Below are 22,202 nucleotides of genomic sequence, written 5' to 3' on the forward strand. Positions count from 1 at the left end.
AGTGATTCCACTTCTGTGTATTTGCCCAAGAAAAATAACAACATGTGTCCATACAAAATTTTGTGGATGAATATTCATGGGAATTTTATTTTTAGTAGCCCCAGATTGTAAATAACCCAAATGTCCATTAACAAGTGAAAGAATAAACAAATTATGGTACTCCCATACAATGAAATACTACTTGTCAAAAAAACAAAACAAAAGAAAACACCAAACTTTTCTTTTTTCTTTTTTTTTTTTTGCGGAGCTAGCAGAGGTTTTATTTTGGACAAAAAAAAAAAAAAAAAAGAATTAAATGGTTGTGTTGCTGGAGGCATGGGCAAGGGGGGTGCCCCAGGGAGTAAACTCCCCTAGTGGACTGAGGAATAGGGCTGAGCCTCAGGTGGGTCTCCTGTTCCCTGTGCTCCCCTGCACAGGGGCCTTTCTCATGGGCTCTGGGGCAGCAGCAGGATGGATAGGCTGGGAGGGGCTGCTGTGGCTGTTCACTTGAGCAGGACATCAGAGGACTTGGACACCAGCTTCCCATCACAGGTCTCGATCTTCTTCACAACCACAGCCCTGAAAACCCAAAACTATTGATACACACAACATGGATGAATATCAAAATTATGATGTTAATACCAAGAAACAAGACAAGAAAAACAGTATACATACAACTTGGTTTTCTTTTTTATAAAATTCTAGAAAATCCAAACTAATCTGCAGCAGAAAGCATGCCAGTGTTTTCTGCTGCTTTGCTGGGATGAGGCAGGAGTGAAAAGATGGTTGAGTTATAAAGGGCACACAGAGACCTTTGGGGGTGAAGGCTGTAGTTTCCTGAGTATAGGCATATGTCAAAACTCATTAAATTGTGCACTTCAAATATGTGTAGTTTATTGTGTATCAATTATATCTCAATGAAGTCATAAGAAAAATAGAAAAGTAAAAGGATTTTCTTCTTCGTGGTGTTCTAATTTCATCAAGTCAGAAAATTATTAGGAAATACTGATTTTGTTAAGTACAATGAGAATTTTCTAATATCTGCCAGAAAGTTGTCATAAGAAATACTTAAATCTACAAGGTTTGTCTTGTGACTGATGCTCCCTTTCATACGATGCTCTTGTCCAGTGCACAGCCTGTACCTCAGTGCATAGCAGCCTGAAATCATGTTCACAGAACCCCCTTCCCAATATTAGGAAAACCTGGAAGCAGAATTATTCATTGATAAGTTGTTTTTAATGAGCATAGATTCAGAGTAAATGATGGTGGAGAGTCTTGAGGGATATTTCATCTTGGCTTTGTAAAACCCTATTGAAGTGTCCCAGTCACCCCATTAAGTTCATCTTCCTAGTGAGCAGAATGTTTCATTCCCCCATCCCAGGAACCTTCTCCCCTGGACTGCCTGATAAACATGAACTAACTCTTACTATCTGGCTTCCTTTTGTGTAAGTTCTACACAGCCGTTCCATTAGATTACAACTATATTACAGCACTTACAGTACACTTAGCATCCAGCTTCTTCAGTTAACATCATATTCTAGTCCCACCTCTTAGAGACTAAAACTTAATCACTACATTCAGATTTGGGAGATAACCAGATTTTCTCCACCATTTAAAGAGTCTGTCAGACTGATTCATCATGTGTTCATTGTTGTATTGATTTCTTTCTTTTTCAGAAGGTCACTTTTTCCAAAGTTTTGGACCTACCTTTCTCCAACAAAAGCCCACTCTCTTAGATCCATAAGGAATGTGTTAATTGAACTAAAGATGCAATTCTGAAACATTCCACTATGCTTATCTGAAAATGAGCTTGCGTTTGAAAAGTGACAAGAAGCGTAAACATGATGAAGAGCAAGCTAATAAATTATATTTCTTGGAGATTCGACTAATAGAAAATTTAGCCTGTGGTTGATTATATTCCACACCCAAGCCTTGAGCACTGGCACACATTATCAGGGTGCTGTTACAGCTGTCTGGGTAAAAGGATTTGCCTGAGTGTGTTCATGTTGGCACTGCCGGCGTAAAAATTAAGGGCAAAGTCACACCGATAGATAATGAGCCCTTTATCAAGGAAACTGTGTTGGACAATCTCGCTGCTCAGAAAGAATTTTTCAAAAGAAACCTCAGCCTTTGTTCCCTCCACTGGAGGGGACCCAGAGCTGTCAGTGCTGCCGACAGAACCTGGCCCCTAGCATTCAGACAAGCTCACAGAATAAAGGAGACACATTCCCATTGGCCTCCCCAGTCTAGCTCCTATCGTATAGACTTTTCTCTGAATCCTGCTAAGCTCTGTGCAAAGAAAACACTTTAGATCAGGCAAGGCTGTATTCTGATAATACTGATTTTTTTTAAAAAGTGTTAGATTTTTTTCATTTAAACACTTAAACTTGTTGTTGGTAGATGCATCACAATGTTAACAAGGATTTCCTTTCTGTTATAAATAGAAAGCAACAACTTTCTATTTGGAAGAATGACTTTGGACAGAGTGACTATGGATAATTTAGGATGTTTTAGAAGTTATTAGATTATTTAACCACTAACGTGTTTGAAAAAGGTAGCTTATGTTTTCTGTTTTAAGAAGGGAACCATGTTTACGATGGTTTTTATATTAAATTTTAATGTTTAAAGGGGCTTTTACAGGTTGGTTGCAGTGGCTCATGCCTATAATCCCAGCACTTTGGGAGGCTGAGGTGGGCATATTGCTTAAGCTCAGGAGTTCGAGACCAGTCTGGAAACATGGTGAAACCCCATCTCTACCAAAACTACAAAAAATTAGCTGGGCATGGTGGCATGCGCCTGTGGTTCCAGCTACGTGGGAGGCTGAGGTGGGAGCATCGCTTGAGCGTAGGAGGCAGAGGTTGCATTAAGCCAAGATTTCACCTCTTCACTCCAGCCTGGATGACAGAGTGAAACCCCATCTCAAAAAAAAAAAAAAAAAAAAAAAGAAAGAAAGAAAGAAAGAGGGCTTTTACATAAATTGTTTTATTTGACGCACCAGCCCTGGGTGATAAGCAGAGCATGTATCATGATTTTCATTCTATAGATGAAGAAAAAGACTTGGGAAAACTCCATGATTTGGCCTAGGTCCCACAGGTGGGAAGCAACAGAGCCAAATCTCCCCTTGGGTCTTCTGACTCTTAGAGCAGCCTGTGCTGCCTCACTGTCTGATGATTCTTCCATTTGGGTTAATGTGCTCCTTATTCTAAATCCGTGTTGTGTCACTTCCAGGCAACTTTCAGTCCAACTTCTGTAATTATTAACTGATCTAACATTACCACAAACCTAGGAGAAATTTTGAAAGGGCCCAAAAAGGCTTTGGGATAATTAACACAGAGTTTCAGACCTCTGGGATCACCTAATCTGTCTACTTCAGGAATATTGAACTATAGAATTGGCAAGTGCTGCATACATCTAGTTTAACTGTTTTTCAGATAAGAAAACCAAGACCCAGGGAAGCTAGATAATTATCCCTATAATACAAAGTTAGTTAATGCTTCAAGTCACACAACTAGTTAGTGACAGAACGATGACAAGAACCTAAGTCTAAATCCAGGTCCATGGTATACACCTGTAGTCCCAGCTACTTGGGAGGCTGAGGCAGGAGGATGGCTTGAGGTAGGAGTTCAAGGCTGCAGTGAGCTATGATTGTATCACTGCACTCTAGCCTGACAGAGTGGGACCCTGTCTCTGAAAATATATATATACACATATATATATATAGTTAAATAAAAAATAAATCCAGGGCCTGGCGCAGTGGCTCATGCCTGTAATCCCAGCACTTTGGAAGGCCGAGGCAGGCAATCACAAGGTCAGGAGTTCGAGACCAGCCTGGCCAATATGGTGAAACTCCATCTCTACTAAAAATACAAGAAAATTAGCCAGGCATGGTGACACATGCCTATAATTGCAGCTACTCGGGAGGCTGAGGCAGGAGAATTGCTTGAACCCAGGAGGCAGAGGTTGCAGTGAGCTGAGATTGCGTCACTGCACTCCAGCCTGGGCGACAGAGCGAGACTCTGTCTTGAAAAAAATAATAATAAATAAATCCAGGCCTCATTGTTCTAGCCCATGGCCTCACTGTTATCACTCCAGTTTAGCTAATGCCTGGGAAATACTTGCCAAATATGACAGGCACCATTGACTTATTGAAGGAAAGATTTATGACTTGTATACATGATTACAGGACTGTCAACAATACCCTTGTAAAAGATTAATAATCTTGTACAAAATTTGGGCACCGCGCCACATGAAAAACAGGAGGAACCAGGCAGGTTAATGTTGCAATCTAAGGCAAAACTCACTTAAACCTGAAATGCTATAAAATACTCTATCACATAATTTTACCACACAACTGTGGCAGAGGAGTTGGCAATTACTGCTCTTTTTTCAGTCACTGAATTTGGAAGGAAAAGAGAATACACATCTGTTCCTAAGCCCTTTACCTGTCCTGGAATGTTTGCACACACCCTCATTTCTACCACTATCACCACCTCCTTTATCCAATCCACACTGAGTCCCATTAAAATGATATCTTAATATTTTTCTAATTCCCTTACCAATTTCCATGTAATACTATAAACCTAGTATTACTACATACTAAGTAGCCAAAACCAGCCGGTCACAGTGGCTCACACCTATAATCCTAGCACTTTGGGAGGCCGAGGTGGGTGGATCACCTGAGGTCAGGAGTTTGAGACCAGCCTGGCCAACCTGGCGAAACCCTGTCTCTACTAAAAATACAAAAATTAGCCAGGCATGGTGGTGGGTGCCTATAATCCCAGCTACTCGGGAGGCTGAGGCAGGAGAATCGCTTGAAACTGGTGGGTGCGGAGGTTGCAGTGAGCCGAGATCGCACCATTTCACTCCAGCCTGGGTGAAAGAGTGAAACTCCATCTCAAAAAATGATAATAACAATAATAATAATAAATAAGTAAATATCCAAAACGTAGTGTTCTCCCTAACACGAGGCTCAGTACTTTGGCAGAGGTGACTTCTCCAAGTTTTTCTTTTTCATACTTTCTTCAGAAACATCTTGGCTTGTCAACAAGTTACCTTGCAGAAGGCTGCAAGATCATTTGGCTTTAGAGTCAAAGTAACACCATGCATGTGGCCACTAGAGTCAATAGTTTGAGGCGGTCCAAGTTTGTGTGTTTTTGCTCTGGTAAAAAGGTTTGACAATATCTATGATCACAGGTAGAAAGTTCACGAATAGAGAAGTGCTTTAACATAGTAATTCATTTAGTCGCCCAAACAACCTGTGAAGTAGGTGTTTTACAGATGAGAAAATTGTGGCACAAAGAGATTAGTAAGCAGGCAGAACTAAGCTTTGAACTCAAGCAAATTGGCTCTAGATAGCATCCTCTAAACCTGGGGTCTGTAAACTACACCCTGCAGGCCACCTCTGGCCCTGTCTTTTAAATGACTTTTGAAGTTGTCTGTGGCTGCTTTCCTGCTACCATGGCAGAACTGAGTAATTGCAACAAAAGCTGTATGACCCACAAAGCCTAAAATATTTACTAACTGGTTCTTTACAGAAAAAGTTTGCTGACTCTTGCAGTAAATTATACTGGAGAATAATAGGGACTGTCCTTCTCCCACTTTAAAAAATACAAATGCAGAGCAGGTGTGGTGGCTCATGCCTGTAACCCCAGCACGTTGGGAGGCTGAGGCGGGTGGATCACCTGAGCTCAGGAGTTCAAGACCAGCCTGGACAACATGGCAAAACCCCATCTCTACTAAAAATACAAAAATTCGCTAGGTACAGTGATCGATTACAGTGAATGAGAGGAGCAGGCCAGGAATAGGACTCGATTCTCCAACCCACAGATCTGTTATGTTTCATTTTCAAGTTTCAATTAGTACCATGGCAGGGATTTGTTGAAAATGAGTTATGAGCAAAACTGGAAAAAATGATAGGTACCATCCAGCAGATGAAGAATGAAGTTAAAGTTAAGTACACAGGGGGCCAAAAGGAAGGAAACAGAGACTGTGCTGATAACTGGGGCACAACCTCCCCCAAGACAAACTATATCTGCTTCACAGCTTCGTCAAGGGCCAGCCCTGGCAGGGCCACTCAAACCTGCTTGGTCTCCTAGTCTCTGACTTCTGTTTACACTAATGTGCATTGCTTACTGGACACTTAAGAATGGATTATTTTATAAATGTCATTAGCCATATATATGTTCAGTCCTAACTAGATTATAAATGCCTTGAGGGAAAATCTGTAAGTCATGACCACCTGGGGTAGAGAGTCTGTCTCTCTTTCCTGCAGGAGAAGGCTGTACACTGGGAAGTCAGAAGGGAAGTGTTGGCCTGATTATTTCCTTACATTTTTCAATGCCCTTCCATAAGAAGGCTCATAAGAGATCTTTATTTGTGATCATTTTCATCACCAGTAATGTGCATAGCCCTCATTTCATCTTAGAGCTTCAAAAGAATACATGTTGAGACCAGCTTCTTTATGACTTGTCATCTCACATATTCTCCTTTATTTCTAAAGGAACAAAGTACATATTTTCCCAAACGCAATTGAAATTTCAACTCCTGCTATTTCTTTTAGAGCTTTGGAGAGTCTTAGTGTTAATCAAATGAAAATGAAAAGAACTAGAATTTGTTACATAATTTTCCATCTACAGAAATGCAAATGATATTTAAAATTAGGATAATTTCAGAACTAGTTCATTGCTTTGTTGAAAGAATCAGTTCAAACATCATAGTTCAAATCATAGACAAATGCAAATCTCTTGGCATACATCATTATGAAATATAAAATTTTCAAAATTTTGGAAATTTCAGGTGCCTTAATAATCATAAAAAAAAAAACACTAGTTCAGGGAGATGACATATTTTGCATAACTATCAGCCTTTTTAGGATTGTCTTCAGTTAGGTCTTGAGGATCACATATGTAAATTTATTTAGTTGGGATGTAATGGCAAACTTGCATGTTTTTGCTCAGCCCCTGCTTTTTTGGGGCTTGCAAATCAAATCCTAAAGGAATCCCCTCAGACTATCAAGAGGGGTATCCATTTTGGCCACAGTTCAGTAGCATATATGAATCAAAGTGAGATAGTCACAGCTTTTTCCCCAGCTCTGACTTCCTGCCTACAGTTGATGGTCTGGAGAAGGAAGGCTAGTCTACTTGAGTTTCTACCCCAGGATTTTAGATTTTGTACTGAAAGAGTTAAGATTGTTTCCCTCTGATGTCTGAGCTCTAGAGCTTAAACCTCAAGAGCTGTCACTTGTCATATTTTTGTTCATGTTAAGAAGAAAAGTGATAGGAGCTAGTTTCTGAGAACAGAGAAAGAAAAAGGAGATGCACAAGAGAAGAAGAGCTGGGGAGAGGGAACTGTGAAGTCATGAGTTCATGGATCTAGTTTTCCTGAACTCTAGCCACAGATTTATTCTTATATTCCATAAGATACCTTTATATTCTTATAATAATGTTCTTTTTATTTTAACTCATTGGAGTGCGGTTTCTGTTACTTGGCATTAAATATCTTAAGAAATACATAATAGACTGGGTGTGGTGGCTCATGCCTGTAATCCCAGCACTTTGTGAGGCTGAGATGGATGGATCACCTGAGGTCAGGCATTTAAGACCAGCCTGGCCAACAGGGTGAAACCCTGTCTCCACTAAAAATACAAAAAATTAGCCAGGGGTGGTGGTGAGTGCCTGTAATCCCAGCTACTCGGGAGGCTGAGGCAGGAGAATCGCTTGAACCGAGGAGATGGAGGTTGCATTGAGCTGAGATCACACCACTGCACTCCAGCCCAGGTGACAGAGTGAGTCGCTCTCTCAAAAAAAAAAAACAAAAAAACAAAAAACACAAACAAAAAAAAAACCCCATAGTATCAAAAATTTTAAAGAGAAGATGAAATAAATAGTTTTGCTAAGAAAGTAGTTATACTTTATGAGAAGTTTATTTTCTTATCAGTAAGCTTCTTCAAGTTACAACCAAGGGTTGATTAAGTAGGCCAATGACATGGACTTAACATGTTTAATAGTTCAAGATTGAGTGAGTTCAAAGGTATTTTTATTGCTGCTGTTGTGGTTACTGTTGCTGTTGTTTGTTTTAATGAATAATCAATAGCAAGGACTGGTAAATGAAGTATGGATGACCTACAGAAAAGAGAGGTAAAGAACATGCATGACAAAGTGAAAGCAAGCTTCACATGCCCAAATGAAAACCCACCCTCACTCTAAACATTTCTGGTTCTAGTCCTTGTCCCTGTCTCAACAAATTGCACAATTATCCATCTTATTGTGTGAGCAGAACCCTGGTAGTCATTCGCTCTCTTTTTTCCCTCTATAGAATCCATCATTTCATCATTCTGCCAGTCTCAGTGGTTTAACCAACTAGAAATCTTGTAAATATATGTATGTTTTTCATCTCCACTGATGCCACCCTAATCCACACCTGCACCATTTATCAATAGTAGTCACTGGCCAGGCACAGTGGCTCATGTCTACAATCCCAGCACTTTGGGAGGCTGAGGCAGGTGGATCAACTGAGGTCAGGAGTTCGAGACCAGCCTGGTCAACATGGCGAAACCCCATCTCTCCTAAAAGTGCGAAACTAGCTGGGCGTGGTGGCAGGTGCCTGTAATCCCAGCTACACGGGAGGCTGAGGCAGGAGAATCGCTTGGACTGAAGAGGCAGAGGTTGCAGTGAGCCGAGATCACGAGATTGCACTCCAAACTGGATGACAAGAGTGAGACTCCATCTCAAAAATAAATAAATAAATAAATAAATAGTTGTCACTGAAGTGGTCTCCTTTTTGAACTCTCAAGCATTGGTAACTCCATGGTTCTAGCCAGAGGATGATTTTGAAATGTAAATCTGGAGATGGCTTCCAACTCCCTCTAAACATTCATAGCATACATATTATCTTCAAACATTTTAGTGACTTACCATTGCTATAGGTCAATTATTCTCACCCTTGTTTTCACAATAAAATCACCTGGAACCTTTTTAAAAAAATACTTATGCCTGGTTCTCACTTTCAGAAATTTGGATTTGATGGTTCTGGAATGGGATTCTTTAATCAGTATTTTAAAATGCTTCCTAGGTGCTTTTGACATGTAGCCGCAGTTGAAAATAACTGCTTTAGGCATACAGGCCAGAATCCTGATCAGAGGCTTACACAATCTTGCCCCCCGCTTACTTCTCTTCGCTCGTCACATATCACACCCCCATCCTCTGTTCTCCAGCCATGCTGGTCTTCTTTCAGTTCCTCAAAATCACCACACTCCTTCCTGCTGCTGACTGGGCTTCTGAGCATGTTCTTCCTGTAGAGCACGTCCCTGCTTCTTCCGATCTCAGCTCTGCACCACTTCCTTAGGGAAGCCTTCCTTGACCTCCCTGACTCGGTCAATTCCTGGTCCTGGGGTCATCAAACTCTGCACCTTTCCCTTGTGGCATTTGTCACAGTATAGTTTTATATTTGTATGTAACTCTCTGAATAATGTTTGTCTTCCCCACTAGACTATAAACTTCGTGAGGGCAGGGACCATGTTGCCTTTGCTCTCCACTGTTATCTCTGCTCTCTAGTCTACATTAGGAATGAAGGAGACTCTATGTGTTGAGTGATCAAGTGAGTGGTTGGTGAGGGGGAGGGTAATAATTACTGAGTGTATTACCAAGGGTAGCCCAGCTGGTTGTGGAATTAAAATTCAGCACTGGCCAGGCATGGTAGCTCATGCCTGTAATCCCAGCACTTTGGGAAGCCAAGGCAGGTGGATCACCTGAGGTCAGGAGTTTGGGACCAGCCTGGTAAACATGGAGAAACCCTGTCTCTCCTAAAAATACAAGAATTAACCGAGCTTGGTGGCCTGCACCTGTAATCCCAGCTACTCAGGAGCCTGAGGCAGGAGAATCGTTTGAACGTGCAGGGAGCGGAGGTTGCAGTGAGCCGAGATTGCACCACTTTACTCCAGCCTGGACGAAAGAGTGAAATTTGGTTAAAAAAAAAAAAAAGAAAGAAAGAAATCAGCACCAAGATGTTTATTACAAAACTAACAAAAATGTTAAAGGGAAACCCAAGTCTTGAGTGGAACAGACAGTACAAAACTCTAAGGAACATGCGGTTGATGGTTAGGGGAAAGGGTAGAAAAAGACTCTGGAGAGCAGAAGATCTGAAGGAGAAGCCTCTGACCCAACTGGATCTGGTCTTCCATTTATCCCCCATAGTATTCTACCTGATGCTCAAGGGGTATGGCCTGAAAGCAGAAAAGAACCTTTGCCCAGTATTCCCATAGGACTTGGCAGTGGAAGGCAGCACCCCTGTGGAATCACTGAGCCAGGCTGTGTATTTGTTTGGGTGGCAGAGAGAGGACTCACCCAACAAAGAGACACCTAGTTTGGTGGTTAACCTTGGAACCACACTCCCTGCTTTCAAATCAAAGTGACCTTAGGACAAGTTACTTATGTTCTCTATGTTTCTGTTTTCAAATTCTAGCATGGAGATAATAACAGTACCTACCTCACTGCATATCTAAAGATTATATGGATATAGTCTTTGGTGTAGCAATTAAAAATTTAATGAATTCTATCTAAAACAAGCACAAAGATCCTTCTTCAACCATTGTTTTTATAGTTTTATTTCTACTCTAAGAACTCTGTTGTGTTTTCCCTTTTGCTTCTGTGTTGCTAGAGCTGCAGTTGGAGCCCGGGTAATTGCATGCTATTAACCTCAACAGCACACAGCCTCCACTGTGCAAGCCAAACTTGCTACCATCCATGAGTAAAGGCTACTGGTTTCTGAGTAAGACCAAAGCAAAGCACATTTATGATTCCTGAATTTCATATAAATCATAATTGTACAGATGATTTGCCTTCGAGCTGCAAATACCAAAATGTGATTGATGTCTGAGAATGTCTGTGAAGCTTTGCTGTAACTCCAAGCCCCGTAATACCTCTAATGACAAGTCTGTTAATTCGTAAGGTGAAGATGGAGAGTTCGCACCAGCATTCCTTCCTAGGATGGTCACAGAATCAATAATGTTACATAGAACATCCTCCCTTTGGTTTCATGTTATGAGTGTACATTGTATTCCCATACAGGGATAGGGATAAGGGAAAATGGGGCAGGGATAAGGGGGGCATCCCATTTATTTGCATGCCCCAAAATGAAATGGTCTGAGCAAAGAGTAAAACCTAAGGAGAACTGGATATACCATACATATTTGGTAAAACGGGGTTAACCAGAAAATCATTTCTATTACAAACACACAAATTGTATGAAATTTCAATTTGACTAGTGCTCAATGGAAAAGGAGTGTGATAGGTAACTTTATATGTTGACTTGACTGGTCCATGGGGTGCCCAGGTATTAGGCCAAAGATTATTCTGGGTATTTCTATGACGGTTCTTTTGGATGAGATTAACATTTGAATCAGTTGACTCAGTAAAGTAGATTGCCCTCCCTAATGTGGATGGGCCTCATCCAGTCGGTTGAGGGCTGAATACAGCAAAAAGGCTGGTGCTACCATGTGTAAGAGGGAATTTCCTTTTGGCTGACTACCTAGAGTTAGAACATTAGTTTTTTTTCCCCCACTGTATTCAGGCTCTAACAGAAACATTGACTCTTTCTGGGTCTTCAGACTGCCATCATTTAGAGTAGACACACCATCAGCTCTCCTGGTTCTCAGACTTTGGATTCAGACTGGAACTATACCATGAGGTATCCTGGATCTCCAGCTTGCTCACTGCAGCTCTTGTAATGTGCCAGCTTTCATAATCACGAGTCAATTCCTTAAAATAACTTTCTTGCCCCCTACACACACACACGCACACACACCACACACACACACCACACACACCACATACACACACACCACACACACACACCACACACACACCCCCCACACACACCACACACACACACACCCCACACACACCGCATACACACCACACACACCACACACACACACCCCACACACACCCCACACACACACACCCCCCACACACACCACACACACACCACACACACCACATACACACACACCACACACACCACACACACACACCACACACACCACACACACACACCACACACACACACCGCATACACACCACACACACCACACACACACCCCCCACACACACACCCCCCACACACACACCCCCCACACACACCACACACACACCACACACACCACATACACACACACCACACACACACACCACACACACACACACCACACACACCACACACACACACCACACACACACACACCACACACACACACCACACACACACACCACACACACACACCGCATACACACCACACACACCACACACACACACCCCACACACACCCCCCACACACACACCACACACACCACACACACACCACACACACCACACACACACACACACCACACACACCACACACATCACACACACACACACCCCACACACACCGCATACACACCACACACACACCCCCCACACACACACCCCACACACACACCACACACACACACACCACACACACCACACACACCACACACACACACACCACACACACACCACACACACACACACACACACACCACACACACACCACACACACACACACCACACCACACACACCACACACACACCACACACACACCACACACACACACCACACCACACACACACCACACACACCCACACACACCACACACACCACACACACACACACACACACCACACACACACCACACACACACACCACACCACACACACCCACACACACCACACACACACACCACACACCACACACACCACACACACACCACACACACCACACACCACACACACACCACACACACACACACACCACACCACACACACCACATACACACACAACCACACACACACACATCACACACACCACACACACACACCACACACACCACACACACCACACACACACACCACACACACCACACACACACCACACACACCCACACACACCACACACACCACACACACACACACACACACCACACACACACCACACACACACACACCACACCACACACACACCACACACACCCACACACACCACACACACACACCACACACACCACATACACACACAACCACACACACACACATCACACACACCACACACACACACCACACACACCACACACACCACACACACACACCACACACACCACACACACACCCCCCACACACACACACCACACACATCCTATTGGTTCTGTTTCTCTGGAGAATCCTAATACAAGGAGCTTAGAAAGTTTTTCTGCCTTAGTAAATACAGGAGGTTAAATGTTATTAAATTTTTTTTTTGTTTTTGTTTTTGGTAATGAAGACTCAGAGTCTTCTGGAGAAACACTGAACATCGTGAACCTGAGTCATTCCCCATACAATGGTGTTGGGAAAAGAAGTGGAATTAACATGTACTGAGGGCTCACTATAAGCCAGACATTCACACAAACATCAATTCAATGAATTGACTTAAAGAAATGTTGACTGACCTAAGAAATTAGTTTCATATACTGGCTGTATTATTCACCTTTCCTCATAAATATGAAATTTTCTAAATTGAAAAAGTCTTGAATATGGTCCTGATACGAGCTAAGGAAAGAGCCTTCTTTAGCTAGGGGAAGCCTGGCAAACTTCAAAGGAGAAGGTGTGATTTCTTTCCTTTTGTTAATCAACTGGGTGATCACTTTAAAAATACTATCCTTCCTGACAAAACTGCATCATTGTGGTGCAAAATAGATGACTTGGCATTTTGCATTCCTGACCCCAAAGGGTTGGACCGACGTCTCACATCACAGTATGATGGGCTGCCCCCTGGAAATACAATGGATCACTGTTACAGGTTGAGGCAGGCTCAGGGACATCTCCATTTCCTCATAGGCTTTTTGTAAATCACAGGAAGCCTTCTAGACTCAGCACTGCCCCAGACACAGAAACTACAAGATCTTATTGCAAGGCATGAAGAGGGTCAGGAAGTTAGTTTTTTTGACCTATATCTGAAGAGAGCAACTTGGAGTCCCATGGCCTCCTGGTGAGATCTTTCTGGGTCTTTTCTTTATCTGCCTGATGGAATAAATAGAAAGGTCAGGGAGGAAAAGAATTCTTGCTGAGATCAACAGGTTGGCAGAAGTATCACTTCCCTCACCCTCAATGTATAAAAATGACTTAACTCCCACAATGTCCCTGCAATTTTTGATAAAGTCATAACCCCAAATAGTGAGAAAACAGTATTTTGTTATGGACGAGAAACAATGCCTGGAATTGCTTTGGATAGCAAAAACTGCAAATACTTTGCACCAACATAATACAACTGGAGACCATACCTTTATCACTTGGTTAGGTCACTTAACTTCTCTGGGCTTCAGCTATGAAATGGGTGGGGTGAGTGGGGTTGGGAGGTACAAGGTAAAGGGTGGGACTACAGGATTACTGAGACTCCTTTACCTTGGAAAAACACCAAGGTTTTCTATTATCTCTCTCTCTCTCTCTCTCTCTCTCTCTCTCTCTCTCTCTCTATATATATATATATATATATATATATATAGTGGTATTATCAGCATGATAAGCCATCTAACTGATCAAAAGAAAAATTTGGCAGCCACAAAATCCCTCCTTCATGTGGATGGCAGGAGTTCATGGCTTATCAGCCTTTGGTTCAGTTTAACAAATATTTAGCCGCATTTGCTGTAACACATACCCTGTGCTAGGTTCTGGAAGCACAAAATGAACTCAGAAACTTCTGGGGTCTTTAGCTAAAGAGAATACATGCTGAGTTGTTTGCGAAGGAAAACACAAAAGCACATGTATGGCAGTTTAAAAATGTATCTGCAAATCATTTGATACTCCTCCCAGCTAGAGAATCTTAGTGATTCTATTGGAACCAATTGAACCTCATAGTGATGGCGTGTGATCTCTGAGGCCGGTTGGAAAAAGCCCTTGTCTGATTCTCTTGGGCCTTTCTGGGGATGTCTTCCACCATGTAGGGAGTCTGATTACCCCGAGACAGCCATGCTGGTGTAGACACCCTTGTTAGCCTCTGCCAAGCTCACAGCAGACATCTCAACTGCTGGACCTGTGGCAGATCTGGGCCTCAACTGCTGGACCTATGACAGTTGATCCTTATGTCACTGGAGCCCCAGTCAACATCTGACTGCAACTGCATGAGAGAAACTCAGCCTGGGCTGAGTACTTCCAGAATTCCCAGAAAACCATGAACAAAATAAAATGATGGTTTTAAGCTACTGGTGTGGGGGAGTAATTTATTACATAGTAATTGTTAACCAGTACAACATCTTCAGTGATATTATTCTTAAGAGAACTCATTCAGGCCCTGCACGGTGACTCATGCCTGTAATACCAGCACTTTGGGAGGCCGAGGAGGGTGGATCACTTGACGTCTGGAGTTCAAGACCAGCCTGGCAAACACGGTGAAATCCCATCTCCACTAAAAATACAAAAATTAGCCAGGTGTGGTGGCAGGCATCTTATAATCCCAGCTACTTGGGAGGCTGAGGCAGGAGAATTGCTTAAACCTGGGAGACAGAGGTTGCTGTGAGCTGAGATCACGCCACTGCACTTCAGCCTGGGCAACAGAGTGAGACATTGTCTCAAAAAAAAAGATAAGTCATCCAGAATCAAAGTTAACATAGAAACATTTATATTTAATTATTTTCCCCAATGGTTATAGACTATGCTCAAGAAGAGAAAGATAACAATGGTGTAATTGACCTAAGAACCTCATAAACAGGATCATGCAATGTTTAAAATGACTTTTTTTTTTTAAGTATAGCCTTGAAAAGTAGCTTAAGTTTCTTCAAACTAGAAATATATTCATGGAACATCAGTTTTCTGAAAAAAACAACATTCAATTTAAGGAAAATAAAACCAAGATGACTCTTTAAATAACAGCTACAGTTGTGTTATTTCACATTATCAGTGCTTTTCAGGACAACTGAATTTTTTGGTTTTGTTTGAAAAAAAAAAAGTTATCCTGAGTCTTTATTTACTCTAACCACAGTGAAACACATTCTGGTCTAGTGATCAGAGGAAAAATATAGGAAGATAAGAATAGACTCCTACCCCCTACCCCTCCGGCCAGATTATGTGGCACATGTTCCTCCCATGTTAAATTCATAGAGATTTTCAATACTGTAAGAATTCAAGTGCTCTATTCAATTAAAGGGTGGAGCATGATCCATTTCCCATTAAGAATAGCAGCTTCATGACTCTATGGACAGAGCACTTATCTGAAGATGCAGGCTCCAGTCACTGCAGAAAATGTACTCTAGCAGGTGACAATTTAAGGGCCCACCTGAGAAAGCAGCTAAAATTGCCTCTTTATTTTGGTTCCTTTCTTTGCTAACTTGTAATTTCAGCCCTGACCAATCTTAAGAGTCACTGTGACCCCCTCAGGGCAGAGTTTGCACGAAGTCCCCCTCCCATAGTACAAGAGGAGCCACTTAGGGGGCAGGAGGCAGGGAGGGGTCCATTCCCCATGGTAGGGCTTGGGGGGATGTAGTTGCCCCCTCCTTCTCCCTGTCTCTTGCTCTTTGAAAAAATGATCTTAAACTCCAAAAAAAAAAGAAAGAAAGAAAGAAAGAAAGAAAGAAAGAAAGAAAGAAAGAAAGAAAGAAAGAAAGAAAGAAAGAAAGAAAGAAAGAAAGAAAGAGAGAGAGAGAAAGGAAGGAAGGAAGGAGGGAAGGAAGGAAGGAAGGAAGGAAGGAAGGAAGGAAGGAAGGAAGGAAGGGAGGGAAGGAAAGAAAGAAAGAGAGAAAGAGAGAGAGAGAAAGAAAGAAAGAAAGGAAGGAAGAAAGAAAAAGAAAGAAGTAGTCAAAGTCACTGTGTAGGTTGGGGAGGCTGCAAACGGGTTAAGAAAAATCAGTGTGGGAATTAAAAACACTAAATTAGCTTTGCAAATATGATACTTTTCAAAATCACTTAAACCTGCTTTTATAAAAGAAGGTTAATCTTTAACATTTGCATTCACCATGGCCACATGTGCTTGTGCTGCTGCCTGCCTTTTGCCATCTTAATTGCAATATTCACACACAAGTAGGGTAAGTGACTGTGTGTGGGTGGGGGCTGGGGGATAGGCCTAAGCAAATAAACATAAAACTCACTCAGCGTCCTTTTGGGTTTGACATTAATGAATGGAACAAGTGGGGAGATACTATTTTCATGACTGCACTAACTACGTGTGGTATGTAGTCCATTTGAAAAAAAGACAAATAGGCCGGGCGCCATGGCTCACACCTGTAATGCCAGCACTTTGGGAGGTCAAGGCGGGTGGATCACCTGAGGTCAGCAGTTTGAGACCAGTTTGGCCAACATGGTGCAACCCCGTCTCTACTAAAAATACAAAAATTAGCTGGGCCTGGTGGCAGGCGCCTATAATCCCAGCTACTTGGGAGGCTGAGGCAGGAGAATCGCTTGAACCCAGGAGGCGGAGGTTGCAGTGAGCTGAGTTGGTGCCATTGCACTCTAGCCTGGGCAACAAGAGGGAAATTCCATCTCAGAAAAGAAAGAAAGAAAGAGAGAGAGAGAGAGAGAGAGAGAAAGAAAAGACAAATTAGGTGTTATCTAGACAACAAATTCACAGTTCAGTTTCTTTACATGGTGAGTCCTTTTTTTTGAAATATGCTTAAAATATCAAATTTTTTGAAATATGCTTAAAAAATCAAATATTTGCCATATACCAAACTTTTAAAGGAATATATCTTATTACAAAAACAACGGCAAGTCTGTATCCAATTACATTTGTTCCCAAGCCTATGAAAAACAGACATTTTAAAATACACTTGCCTTTTTAAAAAAAAATTAATGAGGCCGGGCGCGGTGGCTCACGCCTGTAATCCCAACACTTTGGGAGGCCGAGGCAGGTGGATCACAAGGTCAGGAGATCTAGACCATCCTGGCTAACACGGTGAAACCCCGTGTCTACTAAAACTACACAAAATTAGCCGGGCGTAGTGGCGGGCGCCTGTAGTCCCAGCTACTCCGGAGGCTGAGGCAGGAGAACAGCATGAACCTGGGAGGCGGAGCTTACAGTGAGCCTACTGCACTCCAGTCTGGGAGACACAGCGAGACTCCGTCTCAAAAAAAAAAAAAAAAAAAAATTAAACTGTTAAAATTTCTCCTATTATGTCTCGTTTTCCCCTATGTTTGTAAGGTCTTATTCTTCTTTACGTGGCTCCAAGTTCCCTTCCTCTCTGAGATCTTGGGATGTTCTTGTGAATCCTGGTCTCTCCACGACTGGGCCCTCACTGACTTCACTCACTTCCCTGCATGCAATTCCAAAACTGTGCTGAAACCACTTGCTTATATCCTGTCTTCCCCAATAGACTGTGAACTGCAAGGGACCAAGGCTTGTGACTTATTTATTCATCTCTATGTTTCTATGTCCATTGTATAGCCCTGTGTGCAACAGGTGCTCAAGCAATGCCGAGTGTCTTGCCATTGGACCTGTCTGCTGTCACATGGTTAGCTGTGCATTTCTAATATGCAATATGTCTCTTCACTTTAATCCTTGTGATTTTCCACTGGATTCTTTTGAGTGTTGATTCTGACGTTCTTTTTTTTTTTTTTTTTTTTTTTTGATACAGAGTCTCGCTCTGTCACCCAGGCTGGAGTACAGTGGCTCACTGCAACTTCCGCCTCCTGGCAATTCTCATGCCTCAGCCACCCAGCCACCTGAGTAGCTGGGATTACAGGCACGCACCACCATACCTGGTTAATTTTTGTTTTTGTAGTGGAGATGGGGTTTTGCCATGTTGGCCAGGCTGGTCTCCAACCCCTGGCCTCAAGTGATCCCCACCCCATCCCCTCCACACCGCCTCCGCCTCCCAAAGTGCTGGGATTACGGGGCATGAGCCATCACATCCGGCCTGATTCTGAGGTTCTTAATTAAGAAACAGAGATCACGTCAGCTGATGCGAGGCTTACAGAAATTGGTGTATTTGTGTGTGTGTGTGTGTGCATGTGTTTATGTGTGTTTATGTCTGTGTGTGGGTGGGTGGGCTGAGCATTGTCTCCCTTTCTCTTGCTTTGCTCCTAATGTCCACAGCCCACCCTCACACTCTATTTTCATTCCTTCTCATTCTCTTTTTGGAGCATATCTGAAGGTGAGAAAACTTCATTGTACTACTATGTTTGTACTTGCCAAATACTATGCTGAATCCAGCTGCAATTCTTAAATGATCCTGAAGAAAGGGGTATATATCTAGCGCAAAATACATTTCCTTGTAATCTCTATAAGCATCCTCTTCCAGTTTCTAAGCATGGAATGATGTAAACAAAACTGTCTGAACTTTTTCTGACATAAAGAAACATAGCCTAGACATATTCCAAAGTCAGTACAAATCGTCCTTTTAAGAATATCTAATGGCATGGGGAATGGTAACCAGAAGGGGTGGGGGGAAAAGGCATGGTATAAAGGTAAGTAGGATTGAATTCCATTTAGGTATGCTCATTTTTTTTCTCTTTCTTTGTGTGTGTGCACATGTGTATGTAAAGATTGAAAGGTAATACATAAGAATATAAGCAAGTGCGAATTGAAATCATGGGACTTATAATTACTTTCTTCATTATACTTCTTTTCTGCATCTTCTCAATTTACCAAATTATGATGTACGTTTTTAAACCAGAAAAAAAAAACACACAAAAAAACCCTGAAAAATCTGAAAACGAAATAGAGTGAGACATTTAAAAGCAAATCTATTTTATGTGTTGTAGCCTGGGAAAGAAAGAGAGCAAAGGGACTTTTTTAAGTGTAATTTTTTAAATGAAACATTGTTTTGAAATTTGCAAGAGTAGAACAGTGTATTGAGGTTCCATTGGCTTAACCGATCAACCACACTGCCATCATCATTTCGTTTATTTCCCCCTCCCCATTTTTTCTTCTAAGCAGTTTTGGGTTTTTTGTTTGTTTGTTTTTAAGGATGCCAGTTATGCCTTAATTCGGTCGGATATAGTTTATGTAACTCGCCTTTTTGTTTGTTTGTTTGTTTTCTTTCAGGATACTTTAGAAAGCCTCAAAGCTAACGTGACAGCATTTTGGTTCTGCAAGAACGTGTACTTCAACCCAACGCCCTCCCTCCCCCGCCCCGCAACCAAATATCCTATTGAAGTCTCCGTGAGCAAACATCTATCAATAGAAAAGCGATATGGTATTTGCTCAACTTTTCTTGTGTCCCTTGGGTCGGAGAACAGACTTCAGTGTCTAGGAGAAAGCCGGGCCTCGCCGGGCCTGGGCAGGCCAAGCTGCCCCATTGTGATTCAAGATTCGGGGTGTAAACAAATGCAGTGTTTAACAATCGCCAGTTTGCTTTTAATGTTTTATAGCCGTGACTGGGGCTCAGGAAGAACACAGTAGTGTCTTCTTCACTGGAGCTGAAGTCGAGGCTTTATGTCGGATTTGGGCAAGCGGCACTGGCAGCTGCAAGCCCTCAATGGGCGCTTTCTAGTCGCTGAGCGGGCCGCCGCCGCGTTGCTGGGAGCCGGGGCCGGAGCCGCTCGGGAGGGAGCGCGGCGGGGGCAGGAGGAAGCGGGTCTGCCCAGCCCGGGCCAGGCCCCCATCTCCCGTCTCCGTGACAGGTGCTGCGGAACAAGGAGAAAAGGGAGCCCTCCCCGCCCGCTCCCAAGCCCGGGCTCCGTGTCTGACACTAACTGTCGTGTTTTTTATTGCCTTTTTGTTTCAGGAATACAGGGCATTGGCAGGCAGAGATGTACCCTGTGGCTTGGGCTTTCTCTGCAAGGCCAGTGGGGATGAAACCAGTAACAAAGACCCTGACTTTGCTTAATGACCAAGACTCACTTAGATAGCAAACTGGCGCTGCTGTTGGCAGAGAGCCTTCTAGATGCTCGGTGCAGTGTGCCCTCTTAAAGTGGGAAGGAGGATTTGAAGGAAAGAGCTGTTTAAGTCATATTTTCTTACAGTCAAAGGAGATGATCTTCTCTTGGTTTGGACTGATCATTATTTGTTACTGTTTATTATTAATCGTGATTTACTGAGAAGTTTTATATTCCAGGTACCGAATCATATACTATTCACTCACTACAATCCTGCAAAGCTTTGTTGTTGATTTTCTTTTTTTAATAAAAGAGAAAATTGAGTTTCAGGGAGGTTAAGTAATGTGTCCAACGTTATTACACAGCTTATAAATGGTACACCCGAAATCCAATCTTGGTATGGCTATAAAATAACTTTTACTCTTTCCATGAGGAACATATACCTTATGCCTTATACATTTCAAATTGAAGGTGCCAGGTGGCTGTGGCTTAGAACAGGTGAGTTGGCCATAGGAAAACAGAGTAAATTAATAATTCACATACGCTAAAATATCTGCTCTAACTGAGCTTTTCACTGCAGAGAATTTTTAGGAAAAATTCAGTTAAGGTAAAATCATTAGCCAGAGTTGAAAAAGCCTCCCTTCCCAACATGTAAAGAATAAGAAAAAACCCTAGCCTGGGCTTCGCGAGCCTATGCAAAAATGTGTTATGCCGTTTCCCAACATGTAAAGGATAAGAAAAAAGCCTAGCCTGGGCTTCGTGAGCCTATGCAAAAATGTGTAATGACATCAGGCCATTGTCATTATTATTTTAAATAATTGCTTATTCATTAAAAAAATTGTTTTAGGCCAGGTGCTGTGGCTCACGCCTGTAATCCCAGTACTTTGAGGCCAAGGCAGGTGGATCACCTGAGATCAGGAGTTCAAGAGTAGACTGGCCAACATGGTGAAAACCCATCTCTATTAAAAATACAAAAATTAGCTGGGTGTGGTGGCGGGTGCCTGTAATCCCAGCTACTTGGGAGGCCGAGGAAGGAGAATTGCTTGAACACTGGTGGAGTGGAGTGGTGCGGCGTAGCTTGCAGTGAGCCGAGATCATGCCACTTCACTCCAGCCTTGACGAAAGTGTGAAACAGAACAGTTTGAGATTTAAAGAACAATTGAGAATACTATAGGGTTCCCATGAACTCTCCAGCCAGTTTTGCCTATTATTGACATCTTACATTAATAATGAAATTTTTATAATTATTGAAGCAATATTGACATGTTATTACTAGCTAAACATCATGATTATTCAGATTTTCTTAGTTCTTACCTAATTCCTTTTTCCACTCCAGGATCCCATCCAGGGTACCACATTATATTTGGTTGTCCTGTCACCCTAGGCTTTACTTGGCTGTGAGAGTTTTTCAGACTTTTGTTAGTCTTGAT

General features: G+C 42.4%; 2 long non-coding RNA genes across 2 annotated transcripts; both read right to left on the minus strand.

Annotated features, from left to right (window-relative positions):
* Positions 1-216: 216 nt before the first annotated feature.
* On the minus strand, positions 217-20,265 carry LOC139363859 (uncharacterized). The gene is made up of 2 exons (XR_011624950.1): positions 20,164-20,265; positions 217-572 (listed from the first exon to the last, which is right to left on the minus strand). It is a non-coding gene; the product is annotated as an uncharacterized lncRNA (long non-coding RNA).
* LOC139363860 (uncharacterized) lies at positions 7,688-14,467 on the minus strand. Its single transcript, XR_011624951.1, has 3 exons — positions 13,977-14,467; positions 9,145-9,917; positions 7,688-8,099 (listed from the first exon to the last, which is right to left on the minus strand). It is a non-coding gene; the product is annotated as an uncharacterized lncRNA (long non-coding RNA).
* Positions 20,266-22,202: the final 1,937 nt, after the last annotated feature.

This window comes from Macaca nemestrina, chromosome 6 (assembly GCF_043159975.1).
Source record: "Macaca nemestrina isolate mMacNem1 chromosome 6, mMacNem.hap1, whole genome shotgun sequence".
NCBI classification, from domain to species: Eukaryota; Metazoa; Chordata; class Mammalia; order Primates; family Cercopithecidae; genus Macaca; species Macaca nemestrina.